This window comes from Eucalyptus grandis, chromosome 2 (genome assembly GCF_016545825.1).
Source record: "Eucalyptus grandis isolate ANBG69807.140 chromosome 2, ASM1654582v1, whole genome shotgun sequence".
NCBI classification, from domain to species: domain Eukaryota; kingdom Viridiplantae; phylum Streptophyta; class Magnoliopsida; order Myrtales; family Myrtaceae; genus Eucalyptus; species Eucalyptus grandis.
Genome location: NC_052613.1, coordinates 47,511,203 through 47,526,797, shown reverse-complemented (window position 1 = coordinate 47,526,797; position 15,595 = coordinate 47,511,203). Strand labels below are relative to the sequence as shown.

The following is a 15,595-nucleotide window of genomic DNA, read 5'->3' as shown; positions in this document are numbered from 1 at the left end:
TCGGCAGCAGAGGCACATCGTAGAGTGGTGGTCGTCGCAGTGGCTTAATTCAATGCACTCGAATGTAGTTCTTCGGATGGAATTGAGTTCGGCCCTGGTTAGGCTATGTGCTGGGCAGGGTTAGAGGGGGCCTAGCTCATCTAGATACCGCTCCTTAACGCAACGACACAACTGATACAGGCTATGTTTTTCGTGGATCAGTAGACTTTGCTTACACCATTTGATGAACGGGATTTCATTCTAGATACCTGATGATTTGCTATACAGAGCACACAGCTTGATGACTGACTAATGGGCTATGCACTTTCAATTTCAAGTGAGAGGAATGTAATCTACTTCTTTTCATAGTTTTAGATGTAGACATACTCGTGGGCCTCTTAGGGTGCGTTTGTTTGCATTTGTTTAAAAATTGTTCCAGAAACGAAATAGAAAAGTGTTTATTCAGGGGAACAATTTTTGAACAAAAACGCGTTTGGTAAACTTGTTCCGGGGAATAAAAAATAAATAGAAACACATTTGGTAAATTTGTATAATTTTTTTATTTCTTTTTATTTTTTCTATTTTTTTTCCTTTTTTTTCCTTTTTTTCTTTTTTTCTTTTCCTTTTTCTTTTTTCTTCTTTTGGCCGGTCGCCGCCTCGGCCATGGCCGGCGACACCGGCCGACGAGGGCCGGCGGCCTCGCCCAGCCACGGCGAGGCTCGCCGGCCCCGCGAGGATCGGCCTCGCCTTGATCCGGCGAGGCCGAGCTCGCCTGGGCGGGCGAGGCCGAGCTCGCCTGGGCCGGCGGCGAGGCGCGGCCTCGCCGGGCCACCACCGGGCGACACCGACTCGCCCAGATCCGGCGAGGCCGAGGCTCGCCGGCCGGGCGAGCTCGGCCTCGCCGGATTCGGGCGAGATCGAGCTCGCCAGTGCCGGCGCGAGGTCGGCTCGCCTTGGCTAGGCGAGCTCGAGCTCGCCCAAATCCGGCGAGCCTCGGCCTCGCCTAGATCCGGCGAGCCTCGGCCTCGCCGAGGCTCGCCGGCCGCCGGGCGAGCTCGATCTCGCCCGCCGGCGCGAGGTCGGCTCGCCGGGGACGGCGAGCCTCGGCTCGCTGGGGCCGGCGAGCCTCGCCATGGCAGGCGAGGCCGCCGGCCCTCGTCGGCCGTCGCCGGCCATGGCCGAGGCCGGCGACCGGCCAAAAGAAAAAGAAGAAGAAAATAAGAGAAAAAGGAAAGTGTTTCTCAAATGTGTTTGAAATAAGAAACACAAATTTTGTGTTTCTTATTTTGTTTCTTTTTTGTTCTAGGAACAAAAGAACAAAAAAGAACAGAAACGCGTCCAGGGAACAAAAAAAACAGAAAAAGTGTTTAGAAACAAAAAAAGAAATACAAACAAACGGGGCCTTAGTCTTTGCATTAATCTTATCTTCATTTTTGGGCTGCAAAACCCTTACATTGGCAAATACAAACTGGCTATAAGCTTTACTGTCAATGATTTATGACATTTGCCCACAGAAGTCTACAGATACAAATAGATTTTTAGAAACTTAAATAGAGGCGCTGGAAAATTCATGACACCTCTTTCAACTGATAAAAGTAGTTGTTGCATTTTACTTACCACTTTCTGTTGCAATATCTATTCCATGTATTTTTGGCTGTGCAGACTGAAAAATCTTCACTAGAGGTGTACCAAAGAGATGGATGCTTATGTTGGTTGCATGTATTACCACACAAACGAGTTCGATTTATGCCGCAAAGAGCAACAAGCCTTTGAAAAGGCATGCCCATTGTAATTAAATGGGGTTAGTACCTTGGATCTCGACTCTTTAATAACTTAGAGCAGCTTGCAAGGTAGCAGATGCTGCTGTGGTTCTAACCGTCTTGAATGTCGTCAAGATGCTGCGCTTGAACAGCTCAAGTTAGTCTCTTTTTTGAAATGTCTGAGAGCAATAAGTCTACCCTTTGCGCTTAACTACTGATGAACGCATTCCTTGTTGGAAGATTTTTTGCCAACGCCACCTTGAGTTTCCATTAGATGTGGCAAAATGGTGACATTATATAATTTTATAAATCTATTTATTGTTTAAGTATTATAAGTTTTGAACTGGTTGAATATGTCAATCTGAGTGTCTCTAGCATTATTCATCTTTTTAACTTAAGGTGACGCAATTTGTCCAATTTATTGGAAACTATTACTAATAATTTGGGGAGAGAATTTCCAGAACTTGTCAAACTGATGATTTTCTTGAGATTTTGCCTCTATTTTGAAATGGCATAATGGCTATGATGATGGTCCGATCATAAGTGAACTAGAAATAAATGGAGCTCTCCACTCATATGAGAACATTTCTTGCATTTTTTTAAATCCCTTTCAACCTTTCCCTCCATTTCGAGTGTGGAATAGCGTGGACCGTTTTTGTAACAATTAATCTTATTATAGAGTATTCCTTGAGCTTTTAAGTCTATTCATCCCTTTGAGTTATGAAAAGCTATACATTACCTATGATTACATACGTATTGAGTTTTCTAATAGATCTGCATCATTGTAGATTTGTGAGGACACAAGTCTACTATTTTTATTTTTATTTTCATAACGTTTCGTATTTATTTTTTAGAAAAAAATTTCCCACTTCTTTTCAATTCTACCTTTCATTTGTTTTTACCACAAGGTGGTGGCGGCAGCAGAGAAGACATGGTACAGTGGTGGTGGTCTTGGTGGCTTAATTCAGTGCGCTCGAACGTAGTTCTTCGAATGGAATTGAGTTCGGCCCTGGTTAGGCTATGTGCTGGGCAGGGTTAAAGGGGGCTGATCGCATCTAGACACGACTCCTTAACGCGGCGACACAACTGATATCGGCCTCCACCACGTCTCTTCCGATCTCTATCGCCGCCCCGCCTCTCCCTCTCTTCCTCCCTCCTCCATACCCATCGATGAGATGACAACAATCGCGACAGCCTTAGGCACCAAAACAGGTCTCTTACACTAAGGATGTCGGTGCTATCTTTTGACCGAACAATTTAAATTCAAATGATCCATCCAAGTCCTTCCAGATCACCCAGCTTGAAATGATTCAGTGCTTATGTCCACTGACCCTCAAGCATTCAAAATCAATGTTGCTCATCTGTTCCTGTACATGGAGATGACCATCAAATAGCAAGAACTGGCTTAGTTTCAACGCGACTATGTTCAGACGATAACAAGGAAGAGACAGAGTAGCTCGTTGCAGATCAAACCGCGGTTAATACAGAACTGGGACCGACTCCAAGCACTGGGTAACCCCACACATTTATCTGGTGCTAAGCCCAGGAATACACATTAACCCGACAATAAAGAAAAACCAGACACATATAAAGTTAAGAGCCATCCATTAAGGTCGAACGTAGGACTTAAAAGAGTGACCAGCAACCAACAACCATCTTGCACTTGATGTTCACAAAGCCCAACTCCAACAAAAACGTACAAAGCATTTCTAAAGCATAGCCTAATCCATGATATTTAAAATTCGAAGAGAGCAACAGGATCTCCAAAAGGACACCGTTTATCGTTCACTTTGATACTTGGAAGTGCACTTTGCAAAGAACCACCACTGGCATACCACCATCTTGACTGCAAGCCCCGTAATTCTTACTCAGAAGGCTCTCAGCGTGGGCTGCACATGAAATGCACAAAGAACTACTTCAATGAACAGAAAATATGCTAAAACTGGAGATACTAGCACTATGCCACCATAAACCAGATAAATCCCTAGCTATTGGTTAGTAGTAAATGGGACTGATGAATTTCAACAACATAATGAGGGAACATGCTTCATTCATGCAAATTCAAAGTATTAATACTTTCTCTCGTAAGAAAATATGAAGTACTTTCCCATCTTTATCAATTCTATTGCCAATGGAACATCATATGGGTGTCACAGCAAAAGCAATCACCTGATAAATATCAATTGCTATCGGTACAGCACCTAAAGTTGAGTAAAATATCAAAAAATTACCGCATCATGTGCACCTGGAGGAATTCTCACAGATCTATCTCAACAGAACAACCTATGCCATTTATGGTCAACCACTAAATTTGCAACATAAAAATAATTACCAAGTTCATGCCAAACTAATCACCAAGGTCATATTCCAAAACAGAAAATTGACTTCGATGAAAGGAAAAATTATTTGACAATCAGCCGGCGCATAGAAGAGATGCATTGTTCCAGACCAAGACTAGAAAATAACAGATTAAAGGAGAAATTATTTGACAATTGGATGAAGCGCAAGGAAGAGACGCGTTGTTTCCGACCAAGACTAGAAAACAACAGATATACCTGTAAGACTGTGAACGAGACCTTGAAGGACTGCGAATATTGCCCCTTGGACTCTGAGACCTGCTTGCTGGATAACCCTCTCCGGAATGGGACTTCGACTATCTTCCCTTGGACTTGGAGACCTCTTACTAGACTGCTTAATCTTGTGCTCCTGAGGATATGGAGAATGTGGTACAGACCCAGATCGCATTGGAGACTGGTATCGATCCTTTGCCCCACGGCTCCTGGTTCAAGGAATCGGTATATCCATTGAGATGGGAAATAATAAAAATGGAACATAAAGATTCCCTTACATAAAACAGAACACGATCTAGGGTAACAAAAGATCTTACAAGGAAACATTACTCAGCTTGAAGCATGAATTTTACGAAAAAAGAAAAAAAAAATACCATCAGCAAAAGCTAATAAAAAGTACTGAGAAAATCTGTTTTGCAAGTAAAAAAATTACACTCAACTTACAAAATCATATAAGCATCAACATGATGGCATCACTATCTAACTGATTGAAGATGACCGTTACCTGCACCTTTATAAGAGTTCCGTACAAATTACCAACTTGGGCCCAAATACTGGAATTAGTCTCATTAATGATGTACCGGTACGTCAGCGTCCAACAACTGCATGGCTCTCTTTGGCCCAACTTTCTAAAACCTCAAACTATCTTTGACAATGTCATCATATCTCTACACCGGTATTGCTTCCCTTGATTGAGGATGATTTCTTTCTTTGGCCATAAAAAGCTCTAGTTCTTTCTTAACTGGATGGTATATGCAAAACAAAATAAAGCTTCAAAACCTTTTCATTAATAACTATGTTAGATCACACAGAGAAAACAAATAGTGAAAAAAAGGTACTTTAGTGATTTAATCATCTGCTGACAGTGCTTTACTAATCAGTTCAGTTGCAACTGCAGGCCACCAGACCTAGTAAGCAAAAGCCCATTCTTTGACAGTAATTGGCGAAGGTGGGATAATAACATTAGAAAAGCTTTGACAGAATGGTAAGGGAGTTGTCCATCTCTCTTTTGTCGTTTAACTTTATTTACCCATAGGTCTTTAAAATCTTCCTGTTCACTTTAATATCTGCATAAACAAGGCCACAAGCAGATACTGTTCAATACCACAGAAACGATGCTGCACTGCATCAATCACCCCAAATCGATAAAAACCACTGTAGTATGAACATAATAGGATAGAGATGCATCAGATTACTAATACCAAAAGGAACAAGGCCAGCAAAAAAATAAAATTCTCATGTACAGCAATCTGCCATGCTAAACTCAGCAAAGTTTTCCTTTCAATTGTACATGGCCACTCTTTTTCACTCATAAGCATAATGTGATTGGTCCACAACTAAAGGTCCACAACTAAACCATTCCAAGAAAAATGGTTGGCTAGGACGATCAGTCGCCTTTGCCACTCATTTAGCCAGTCCTAGATATTTTAACAAAAGGCTACTATTTCAATAAATTAAATTTGAATAGTTCACCATGGTCAATATCCAGAATAGACAAACAGCTTCCTATCTATAAGCACAAATGTCCAAGGGAAATAAACAACAAAATGTTTACCTATATTGACAAGAAATGAATGAAGAATGCATAGCTTTTTGTTCAAAATTTAGCTAGAGTGAAAATCCCATACCACAATTACTACAAACATACAGGGCTTACAAAACACATAAAACTATAAAAAGAGTGTGAAATTCTACTACTTTAATGCATTAGGCAATATCATCCACTAAAGTTCACCAAGGATGAGAATCGACAGATAACTCAAACTACTTTCTATATAGCAAAGATTGAACTGAAATAACTTGATCAAGATTTCACGTACCAAAAAGATTAAAACTACAATGTACAAAGCATTATTAGTTGAAAATACATACAGACAGTATAAATATCACGTTATACTTGACATAAAAGGGAAAGAATGCCACTAAGAGTTCTGTATATTCTTCCCAGGCCAATAAGGCACCCTTAGTACTGTAAGTTCCTAATATGCTCAACTACAGTGTACTTATCATCCTAAAAGAGGAACAGAAAAGTATAAAACCAGTAACAATGCAATTAAATCCACTCGGATAAAAATGCCAAACCTTGAGTCTTGCCTATCTGGTGTTGGTGACCTCGAGTAAGCTGTAAGAAAATACAAAAAGAGAATAAGATTCTCCAAACTCACAAGGATGTCCATCATGACAGACTGCTCCATTTGTTGTACAGCCCAAAGGGAGAGAAAGCCACAAATCAGAATAGACATGAAGTCAAAATTACTGACAATGATTGTGGTGTCTTGGAGACCTTGATGTACTTCTCCTTCTTTCCCTGTGTCGCCCACTTCATTTTAAAATGGGGGGAAAAAGAGTTTACCAAAAAAAACCTGTCATGAATCGATGGAAACAAATGCCATAAAGACAACCTAGTGAAATGGAGAATGTGACAAATTGTACCTCACACGCTCAGTCACGCGCATCTCGTGAGGAGTTTTTCTGTTCTCTTCAGCAAAAACAATTCTTATCTCACGTCCTCCAATAACAGTATGATTCATTTGCTGCTTAGCCTCAGCTGCATCTTCCGCATATCGGAACTTCACAAATCCAAAGCCACGAGGCTCCCTGTTAATGCAATATACAATCACTGAAGTCACTAAATTACATCCCCCGTGATTGTCAGAGATGAGATATAAAAAGATCAACACGTAATGGTTCTCCTCTCTTCGATTTTTGCCTATTTCTGAAATCCCAGTAGCTTAATACCAAAAAAGAAAGTAGTATACAGTTTATTAGTTTGTATCAGAAAACAGCCAACCAACAAGCCTCTCAAAAATGGCACCCACGTTGTAAACACAGGTAAGGGAAACCTGTAAAACAATGGCAATATGGCACACTCACAAATGCGGATGTCTTGTAACAAGTACCATCCTTTTTTGGCAAAAAAGGCGACAGCGAAATGATTTTATGTAAGCCTGGAATTGTGGAACCAATCATTCTTTCAAAAGTTCTTTATTTCATCTGTTTCTTCAATCATAAGCAGCTTGGCAGCCCAATGTATTCCAAATTAGTATTCCCATGGGAGGGATGGAGGAGGAGGAGAATCAATTAAAACGGCAATTCTTCCTCCGACCAGAAACCGACACTAAAAACAGGTTTCTTCACTAACCATATGTCAAACAGAAAAAACAGTAGCTGTAAAATGAATGGTCCGGCATGCAAATTTTAAAACAAGAAGTCGAGTTTTAGAAATGTGAAACAAGGATGATATATGCTACTTTACACAATCTGCAGAAGCAACGTGGGACAAAGCCAAGATTATTATGGTATTGATGCATAATCTAACTTTACACTCCTGAACAGTGAAATTATAAGTCCACGACTAATTTGCTCGTCAATCAATTGGCTGCTTCCAAAACACAGTTCTTGCCAGACTCAGTTTTCCGACCGACCGACCACCATCAGCCACAAACCTTCACTGAATAGACAACAGTTCGCACCATGTGAACCCCACATACCCTGTGTAATAATTCTTAGGAAGGTAGACATCCTTCACAGGACCGAACCGCTCGAATGGCACCCTGAGATCTTCCGCCCTGCAACCATAACAGCGATAATTAGACAAAAAATCAGCCGCGACGACGCGAACAACGCCAAACCCACACTGCCAAGAGCCGCCGGCAGCAAATCCAAGTCGAGCTCCGACGCCCAAATAGAAGAGGCAATCGGGCAAAAACATCGACACAACACTCGTCGCTCGTACACCGTACGCTTCAACGTCACTTCCACCAAGCAAACGAAGCAAGTACGAGAATCTACAACCCAACTCCGACATCCAACAGAGCAAAGCCACAAACACTGAAGACAAGGGGGGAAGGAAGACCTCGTATCGAGGGGGAGATTGCGGAGGAGGAGGCCGGAAGGAGCGGGGAACGGCGGTCGCGGTAAGCGCGGCGGTCGCGGGGGTCGCGGGGGTCGTCGTCGTAGCCGTGGCGCGGCTTGCGGGCGCGCGGCGGGGAGCGGCTGCGGCGGCGGGGGCTGAAGCTCCGGCTCCTGCTCCGGTACCTCGCCATGGCTGGCTCTCCGATCGGAGCTGCTTCCGGTCGACGATCTCCGGCGAGAGAAAACCCTAACCCTAGCTGGAAGGAAAAGGGGGCGCTGTGGTTTTTTGTGGTGCGTTTTGGAGGGAGAAAAGAAAGGAAAGGAGCGACTTTTTCCTTTTCTGGTCTTCTGCTTTCTTCGGGTCTTTCTAGGGCCTACTCGGCGAGGGCATTTTAGGCATTCTGTACATTGGCATTCTGACCAAAAAAGAAGATTGGCTTTTCTTAGCGTTTAATTTTAAATCTCACATTGGGCATATTTTGATTTCATTTTAATAGTTGAAGTGCTGAGTAATAGAGGGAAGAAACACATTAGAGGAGGGTGACCACTTATGTCCCTACACTCAGCTGATTGCTATCAGCCTCTATTTGATATGTCCCTCGACATTAAACTCAGGGAGTAGAGGCAGCCCCCACTCCACGCCTCAAAAAATATAGTGATTGAGAACATCTCCATAAAAATAACGAACCTAGACAGGTCCTTAAAAGGTCTACGGGGAAAGAGGGGGAACCCTTTAGAAGAGGATGATCCCCCCATTTTGCTAAGTGATTAGGCTCACTCCTATGGTGGGAGTGAGTTAGCTGATTGCCATCGGCCTTTTATTTGAGGTGTCCCACATAATTAAATTCGAGGGATAGAGAGGTAACTCCAATGCCTCGAAAAGTATAATGGCTGGCCCCTGTAAGATTTTGAATGTAAGCAAATTTTACAAAATACTTCTTCCTAGTTCAATCTAGGCCTTAAGACTTCCAAGATGTAAATCTCCTAAAGAATATTCCCTCCTCATAGGGAAAACAAATATACAAAAGGGAGATAGAGGTTATCGGGCATGCAGATACCGACACATTAAAATAAGGAATGCAATCCTATCAATTCACTTAGATTATTAAGTGGCTCAAAAAATTTCGACAAATTATTTTCTTCGCTTATTTTCAAAAAACATAAACAAAATTAGACATCATCATGTACTCACCGAAAGGCTATCAATTTTGGAGAAACCAAAAGATATTTTTAGTACTTTTTTTGGGTTAGTTACATTTCGCACTTTACAATAGGGATTAAATGAGATCCAATTACTCAACACTCAAGAGCAGGTTGCTGCGACTTGGTAATTAGTCGAAATCAACTCTCTTGATTTCTAGTTGAGCTCAAGCCTAAGCCACTCGAACTTGTTTCGCCACCGCTCGTAATTTCACAAGATGGATCAAGCTTCTTCTTCTTCTTCTTTTAATAATATGTGATTATTAAAATAGACCTGTTTATATGATCGTTCGAATTTTTAATCGGGATAGGATTGAATGCGATAGAATATGAAATCTAAATATTTTACTCTATCATATCCATTATTTATGATTGTAATAATAAAATCAGATATATTTATATCATATCATATATATATTATTTGGTATAAACGGTATATTAGTATAAATGAACCAGAAATTTTAATGATAAAAATCTCTTGTGACACTCTTATCTACTTTTTTTAATTTGTTTTTTTCTTTTAGTTCCTCTTTTTTTTAATTAAGTTCTTTTTTATTTCTTTCTAAGTTCTTTCTTTTATTTCTTTCTTCCCTTCCATCATTCTCTAATAAAATTTTATTAAATATTAAACCATACTAACATACCTAAAAAATGTAATAAATATATATATGCATTTACATTTTGAATTTATAATATAAAAAAGAATTAAGTTTGAATATATAAATAAAAATAAGATTAAATTAAAATAATTGAATTGTTTTGTTATTTTGAATTTCTAATATTAGAATTCAAATATTATTCATATTCAAATATAATTTTAATTTTGTTAATTTAAGAAGTTTGTCATTCGAGGGAAATAATTTTCCTATTATGGATGTTAAAATTCTATCTAGTTTTATTCCACATCTTCTATGGAATAATTTTATCTAGTTTATATCTTCTTTATATCAAACTTTATCATGTCTTGAGTAGGCGGTAAACACAAAATAAGATAAATTTTATCTTGACTACTAAATGCAGCCTAAAGAAAAACAACTCAAGTTGTATTAATCTCGAACTTAGTGCTCAGTTAAATAAAAGTTGAACTCGTAATTTGGTTGTCCATTCAAGTTGAGCTTGAGTGGAGAAACTAATACTGATCAAAGCTCGAGTCGTGTTTTAAACACCAATACACGAGTCCAATCAAACTCCAACTCGGCACTTAATTGGCTTGAGTCGGCTCAATTATGTCCCTAGTTGATATAAAATAATAATTAATTTGAAATGAAGCAAGTATGATGCATTCAAATACTGCCAAGCTTCAATATTATTTTTCTTGACCATAAATTTGAAAGTTAATGTTTTGTGATTTCAATATTTCTCATACAGATGAAATCGATGGAATCAAAAGTACGTGCTCACAAATTTCAAACTTAAAGAAATTCTTCATTTTCATGTACTAATTTAAAAAAAAATAGAAAATATTTCTGAAAACCAAAATAATCTTGAACTTCCGGATGCCATCTCCAGACATTTCTCTCAAAATTCAATTAACTGGGTGTTGAAGGTCCCATTTGCATCTTAGACGACGAGTAAAAACCATAAATTTCACAAAAAGAAGAAACCTAGCAGAAGAAAATGGTTTCTCCGGCTCAAAATTAAGGGATGTGAATAGGGGAAGGAGAGAAGGGTAAACGACGGCCACCACCTTGCCTAATCCCTATCCGAATCGCCACCCCAGCTATAGCTCGAGAGAGGTTGGTAAGTCACAGCCCTAACAATTTATTTGATGCTCAACAAGGTTGGCATCTTCGTCACTATGTAGTGATCGACAAGATTAGTAACCCAAATCTCCTCTCCTTGATTATTTTATTATTATTATTATTATTATTATTATTATTATTATGCTTTTGTAGCCTAATTTACTCAACATTAGCAATGAGTCCTGTCACTGTGGACACATGTCATGACATTTGGTATGTGAAAGCGATTGTTAGATGCTCTGGATAGTGATTTCATACCCAAAATCATATGTACTAATGGAAGTTTCCATTATCCTTCGGATGATTAATTTACTGTCCTAAAGACATCATATCCTAATGCTTTTTCCACACTTCTAAAACGTCATACGGCACACACTTCAAAAGGTTTTGAATGAATGGTCGAGACTTAATTTTCTATGATCTAATAGTTGCCAATCTCCAAGAATCAAATCCTCCACGATCCGTATGATCATGGGGATTCACTCCCAATGTTTCCGAATAAGGTCCATCTCGAAGGCTCCCCCTTGTCTAACCTAATTATGCCATAGAATAATAAAAGCAAGTTCCTTTTCCCATCCATGTACACAACACAAAGTAGTGACTACTATAGAATAATGAGAATTGTCCTCAAAATCCCATTGTCTATACCACATCAAATTAATGCTCTCTCCTAGAATTACTCTCCATATTGGGTCTGAGAAATTCTAAAGGGCCCAATTAGCCATTATCAAAAGGAACTTCATGGGCTTAGGCACCGATGGACATCCATCGACGGCGCCGGTTTTGATGCATGAATCCGACGGCCCCTTTAGCTGGCGGTGGCCATCAAGCATCTCGGGCTTGCACGTCGCCGAGAAGAGTAGTCCCCAAATTTCACCCGGTGGAAGACCGATGCTTAAGAACCAAGTTAGTATGAAGCTGGAGAGATAAACCCTAACCCTAGCTGAAAGGAAGGGGGGCTGTGGCTTTTTGTGGTGCGTTTCCAAAGTTCTGGAGGGATAAAGGAAAGGAGCGCCTTTTTCCTCCGCCTAGTTTTCTGCTTTCTTGAGGTCTTTCTGGGCCCTACTCGGTGAGGGCATTTTCAGCATTCTCTAGATTGACTTTTTTTTATATATATTTAATTCAAATCTTATAGAAGGCATACTTTGATTTCATTTTAATAATTGAAGCGGCAGAAACAGAGTGAGGAACACACCAGGGGAGGGTGACCGCTTATGCTTGTGGAATGAACAAGGTCGAAGATCTTAATGTTGCACCTATTTCTTTCATTGCCTCTATGCTATGGAGAACAAGCGTTGTGGAGAACAGCATATGTTGAGCTTTGACTTCCTGTATAGTCTCATTTAGAGTCGAAGATCTTAACGCTGCACCTATTTCTTTCATTGCATGGACAGACCATGTCCATGAAGTCCTTGCAGTTGGTCATCACATATGCATGACTTATCATTTTCCTAAAATTTAACCAAAGTTGATCAATTGTGAACTTCATCTTAGACATCTATTTGCAAAAAAAAAAAAAAAAAAAGACATTAAAGTTTTTATCATTGAAATAGAACAGGTATTAACTTAATTAATTAAACCACTTTATCAAATTGAAGTATGAATTGTAAAAATTCATGATTCCACTATATTTTTTAAAATTAAATATTATTTTCAAAAGTGCAGGCCATGAGTAATCCATTGGTTCAAATATGGGACTCTTCACGAATTTCATTTACTCAACCCTACTAATATACATGTACCTATCACAGGCAACATGCATAAAAAAATTCCAAGAGCACAACCAATATCTTGAATTGTTAAGCTAGTAACATTTGTTTTTCTTTATGTACTCATTCACTTCGTAAATTTTATCCTCAAATGCGACTCACAAAGTCTCTCCTTCTCTCTCGTTTCTTTAAAATACATTCAGAACTTTAGATCGTAACCAAATTAAAAATAAAAAATAAAAGTCGATGGAAAAGTACATTATCAACATAACCAAATCAGTTATAGCACTAGCCAAGAATGTAGCCTAGAACGTCATATACGTCTAAGTGGTGGGACGCTTTGTAATTGGAAATTGCTAATAGTGTCAACCTTCTAACGCTCACCCTCCAATATGTTTTCATAAGGCATATTATTGTCAAATTAAGTAAAATCCATTCCAAAGCAAAACCATGTTGTTGAGGTCAACTAATTCACACCCTTCCTCACCTACTTCTCCGGATTTCTTTGGAATACTTATACCAATCCTTGTCTTAAAAAAAAACATATTCATCATATATAAATATTTTACATAAGCAAAAGTTAACATTAACAATTGCATTTATAACTTATCATTTTCCTTAAAATTTGACCATAGCTAATCAATCGTAGACTACATCTTACATCTCCCTGCAAATCAAGAGTGTAACAATGCACATAAAGTTTTTATCATTAAAATAGAACATGCATTGGCTTGATTAATTAAACGAATTTATCTAAATTGAAGTATAAATCGCAAGAATTCATTATTTCGCCAAATTTTTTGAAAATTAAATCACATTTTAAAAGTTAAAGCCATGTGCTTTCCGTGTTTGTGTAGAAATCGAGTTAGCTCTTAATTGGATGGAAAAGTTATATGCATTCAAAATTTGATTAAATTCGGGTTGTTGAAATATAATAAATTATTATTAAACTAAACAAGTGGAAGGTACAATATGGTAAAAAATAGGACTCTTCACAAATTTCATTCACTCAAACCTTTAATAGCTCAACCACTGGATTTGCTTCAGTGGCCATGCTTTTAATATGGAAAGGAGAGGTGGGGGTTCGAATCCCCACCTTTTCAGGTGTTGGGGTGGAGATAGATTTAATTTCAAGTGTGGTTTTGACTCGCATGCCTTACAAGAAGGCATTGTAAAAGTCCGAGAGTGAAACTTAGAGTAGGAGTAGAGTATAATCGATTAAAAAAAACTAAAAATAATAATAAGTAAAAATATATAAAAATAAAAACAAGTTGAATCACCTCCAGATCTAGTCCAATCTTCCTTCTTTTAGTCTCCCTTTGCAAGGTGAGGGTGCTGCTGGGTCGCACGCTGCTAGGCCGCACGGCGGGGATGGGCGCCTTCAGTATGTCATTGTACGAGTTACCCAGATTCAACCGTAGAGAGCCACTAAGGGCAAAACGCTCCGGATCTAGTCCGATCTTCTTCTTTTAATCTCCCTCTGCAGGGCGAGGGTGCTACTGGCCGCACGGCGGGGATGCTACTGGGTTGCACGGCGGGGATGGGCACCTTCAGTCTATCATTGTACGAGTTACCCAGATTCAACTGTACAGACCCATTAAGGGCAAAACGAGTTGATGTATATTTTGGGATTTCGAGCATATAGCATTGACTTGGAGGGATTCTTCTTTTTTCCCCCTATTTCGGGCTGATCTTTTCTGCATTTGCCCTGTCCTTTTTTCTTCTGGTTATCTTGGGTATTTTCCTGGGAATGCCAATCTTCTTATTTTTTTATTCATAAACATAGTAAAGAAGCAAAAGTTAACATTACCAATTATATCTATAATTTATCATTTTTCTAAAAATTTAATCCAAGTTGATTGATCTTGGACTTCATCTTAGACATCTACCTACAGAAAAAAAAAAAAAAAAAAAAAAAAAAAAAGCCATTAAAATTTTTATCATTGAAATAGAACATGAATTAACTTAATTAATTAAACCACTTTATCAAATTGAAATATGAATCGCAAAAATTCATATTTCCCCATATTTTTGAAAATTAAATATTATTTTCAAAGTTCAGGCCATGATTAATCCATTGGTTCAAAAATCGAGTCAATTAGGTATCAAATAAAAAAGTTATACTCAATTAAAATTAAATGTTTCCATTTTTTTTTTACATAACATATAAAATACTTACAAATACAAACTAAGTCATAAAAGACTTACACTAGAACAATCACTTCCCTACTATATATATAACTTATCATTTTCCTAAAAATTCAATCGAAGTTAATATATCTTGGATTTCATACATCCATTTGCAAAATAAGAGCCATTAAAGTTTTTATCATTGAAATCAAACATGTATGAACTTTATTAATTAAACCATTATCAAATTGAAATATGAATTGCAAAAATTCATGATTCCGCTAGATTTTTGAAAATTAAATTGTTTTTTTTAAATTTCGGACCATGAGCAATCCATTGGTTCAAAAATCAGGTCAATCGGGTATTAGATAAAAAAAAAAAAATTATACCCAATCAAAATTAAACATTTCTATCTTTTTTATTTTTATTTTTACACAGCATGGAAAATACTTACAAACAAAAACTAAATCATAAAATACTTGCACTAGTATAGTCACTTCCCAATTATATGTATAACCCATCATTTTCCTAAAAATTTAATCGGAGTTGATCAATCATGGACTTCATCTATATGCAAAACAAGAGCCATTAAAGTCTTTATCATTGAAATAGAACGTTTATTCACTTAATTAATTAAACCACTTTATTAA

The 15,595-nt window shown here is 38.4% G+C and overlaps 1 pseudogene; it reads right to left on the bottom strand.

Annotated features, from left to right (window-relative positions):
• Nucleotides 1–3,294: 3,294 nt before the first annotated feature.
• LOC120286037 lies at nucleotides 3,295–8,483 on the bottom strand (annotated as a pseudogene).
• Between the last annotated feature and the right edge of the window lie 7,112 nt (nucleotides 8,484–15,595).